This window comes from Propithecus coquereli, unplaced genomic scaffold (assembly GCF_000956105.1).
Source record: "Propithecus coquereli isolate 6110/MARCELLA unplaced genomic scaffold, Pcoq_1.0 Scaffold370, whole genome shotgun sequence".
In the NCBI taxonomy this organism is placed as follows: Eukaryota; Metazoa; Chordata; class Mammalia; order Primates; family Indriidae; genus Propithecus; species Propithecus coquereli.
The window spans coordinates 2,942,683-2,946,007 of NW_012149397.1; the positions used below are offsets into that span (position 1 = coordinate 2,942,683).

General features: G+C 47.4%; 1 pseudogene across 1 annotated transcript; it reads left to right on the top strand.

The window, feature by feature from the left end:
- Window positions 1-1,383: 1,383 nt before the first annotated feature.
- On the top strand, window positions 1,384-3,005 carry LOC105816409 (annotated as a pseudogene). The gene has a single exon (XR_001137794.1). The product of XR_001137794.1 is annotated as an aldehyde dehydrogenase, mitochondrial pseudogene (transcript).
- The last annotated feature ends 320 nt before the right edge of the window (window positions 3,006-3,325 follow it).

Here is a 3,325-nt window from a genome sequence, read left to right on the forward strand (position 1 = left end):
GCAACAATAAGAACAACTATAAAACAAGAAAATAACGAAAGAGTCGATCAGAGGAGAGCTATGAAAGGTGATAAGAGAAGATGAACTTGCTTGGGACCCCATGTAGGGAAAAATAAGACAGTGGTAGCATGTCTTAAATCTCCTCATCCAATGAAAGAAGGTGACCTAGACCCAAAATTTCCTGACCCAACCTAGCCCAGGTAGGCTCATTCCTCCCACAGAACAAATAGGAATTTCTCTGACAACAGCAGACAAACCCAGCGTCACTGACAAGTGGAGCCCTGTTAACAGCCAGCAGCAAGGGGAAGTGCTTCCCTTCCCACAGGGCCTGAGAGTCCCCTCTCCCACCCTGAGACCTGGCGCTACTGGGGATCATCAAGAGGGGCATCTTCTCACTACAAGCCCCAGTCAAGACCGTCTCTTTGTCTTCATCAGCCTGAGACTCCCCTCCCCTGGTGCCCAAAGACGCCAAGGTAGCTGTCTTTGGAACCAATGGCCACAAAACTAGGCCAGGAACTGCATGCCAAACTGAACAGGGTGCTTGCCTTTTAAAATAAAAGATTTAAACAGACTCAGAGTTTAAATCAATATAAAATCATTCATTGTGCCAAGAAGCAATAAAATCACACTTGAATGAGAAAAGAAATCACTGACACCACCACCAAGTTGAATCAGATATTAGAATTATCTGATATAAATTTTAAGGCAGTCATCATAAAATTTCTTCAACAAATGGTTACATATTATCTTGAAACCATGAAACAAATAAAAAGAAGAAAAATTCAGCAAATAAATAGAAGTTCTAAAGAAGACCAAATGGAAACCATAGAACTGAAAGATACAACAGAAATTAAAAAAAAACTCACGGGATAGGCTCAATAGTAGAAGACACATGACAGGATAGAATCACTGAACTTGAGGAGCAAACATTAGAATTTACTCTATCTGAACAATAGACGGGAAAAAAAAATAAACGGAGCCTCAGGAACCTGTGAGACAATCATAAAAATATTTAACATTTGTATCATCAGTATTCCAGAAGTAAAAGCAAAAGAGAGTGGGGCTGAAAGAGTGTATAAATATATGTGGCTGAAATATCCCAAATTTGGCAAAAGTCACAAGTCTAGATATGCATGAAACTGAGCAAATCTCAAACAGAATAAACCCAAAGAAATCTAAACCAAGATACATTACAACTCAACTTCTGAAAAAAAGAAGACAAAAAAATCCTGAGAGTAGCCAGAGATAAATGGGGCATTACCTATAGGCAACACCATTGAAAACATACGAGAACAGATTTCTCTTCTGAAATCACGTAGGTCATAAACGAGGCACATTTTATAAGTGCTCAAAGAAAAAAACTGTCGGCTCAGGTCTGCACCGCCGGCCTAGCTGCAGCATGTTGCGCGCCGCAGCCACCCAGGCCGTGCCGGCCCCGAATCAGCAGCCCGAGATCTTCTACAACAAGATCTTCATAGACAACGAATGGCATGACGCTGTCAGCAAGAAAACATTTCCCACCGTCAATCAGGCCACTGGAGAGGTCATCTGTCAGGTAGCTGAAGGAGACAAGGAAGATGTGGACAGGGCAGTGAAGGCTGCCCGGGCTGCCTTCCAGCTGGGCTCACCCTGGCGCCACATGGACGCATCCTGCAGGGGCCGGCTGCTGAACAGCCTGGCCGATCTGACTGAGCGAGACCGAACCTGCCTGGCAGCCCTGGAGACCCTGGACAATGGCAAGCCTTATGTTACCTCCTACCTGGTCGATTTGGACATGGTTCTCAAATATCTCCGGTATTATGCTGGGTGGGCGGATAAGTACCACGGGAAAACCATTCCCATCGATGGGGACTTCTTCAGCTACACTCGCCATGAACCCGTGGGGGTGTGCGGGCAGATCATTCCATGGAACTTCCCGCTCCTGATGCAAGCATGGAAACTGGGCCCAGCCTTGGCGACTGGAAATGTGGTTGTGATGAAGGTAGCTGAGCAGACGCCCCTCACTGCCCTGTGTGTGGCCAACTTGATCAAGGAGGCTGGCTTTCCACCTGGTGTGGTCAACATTGTTCCTGGATTTGGCCCTGCTGCTGGGCTGCCATCGCCTCCCACGAGGATGTGGACAAAGTAGCATTTACAGGTTCCACCGAGGTCGGCCACCTAATCCAGGTTGCTGCAGGGAGTAGCAACCTCAAGAAAGTGACCCTGGAGCTGGGGGGCAAGAGCCCCAACATCATCATGTCCGATGCTGATATGGACTGGGCCGTGGAGCAGGCCCGCTTTGCCCTGTTCTTCAACCAGGGTCAGTACTGTTGTGCTGGCTCCCGGACCTTTGTGCAGGAGGACGTTTACAACGAGTTCGTGGAGCAGAGCGTTGCCCGGGCCAAGTCTTGAGTGGTCGGGAACCCCTTTGACAGCAAGACGGAGCAGGGGCCGCAGGTAGACGAGACTCAGTTTAAGAAGATCCTTGGCTATATCAACTCCGGGAAGCAAGAAGGAGCGAACCTGCTGTGTGGTGGGGGGCCTGCCGCTGACCGTGGCTACTACATCCAGCCCACTGTGTTCGGAGATGTGCAAGATGGCATGACCATCGCCAAAGAGGAGATCTTCGGGCCAGTGATGCAGATCCTGAAGTTCAAGACCACAGAGGAAGTTGTTGGGAGAGCCAACAATTCCAATTATGGACTGGCAGCAGCTGTCTTCACAAAGGACTTGGACAAGGCCAATTATCTGTCCCAAGCCCTCCAGGCTGGCACCATGTGGGTCAACTGCTATGATGTGTTTGGGGCCCAGTCCCCGTTTGGCGGCTACAAGATGTCGGGGAGTGGCCGGGAGCTGGGCGAGTATGGTCTGCAAGCATACACTGAAGTGAAGACTGTCACAGTCACAATTCCTCAGAAGAACTCATAAAGAACCTGGCTGGCTTCCTTCCCCATCCAGTGACAGAAGGTTCACCAAGATCAGCAACAAAACCAAGAAAAATGAACTGTGCACGCTAAAAGTCTCAAAAGAAAGTCCCAGAATTTGAATTGATAAACAGGGTAGGGTGAAGGGTGTATGGAGAGCCTTTTAAACTGCAACAATATTGCTGGCTTTCAGGGTCATTTTAAAAAATAGACTCAAATATCTTATCCTGTCTCTCTGATATACTTCCTGTAACTTGCCTTTATGGGAGAAGAAAAAGCCATTGTTTACAATTGTATTAACATTAGCATTGAGACAACTGCTAGCACCTTGCTTTGTATTTTGGACTAAACCTCATTAAACACAGGCTACTCTTAACTTCCTGGGTAACTCTTTGTCCATCTCAATAACTCAAGGAAATGCT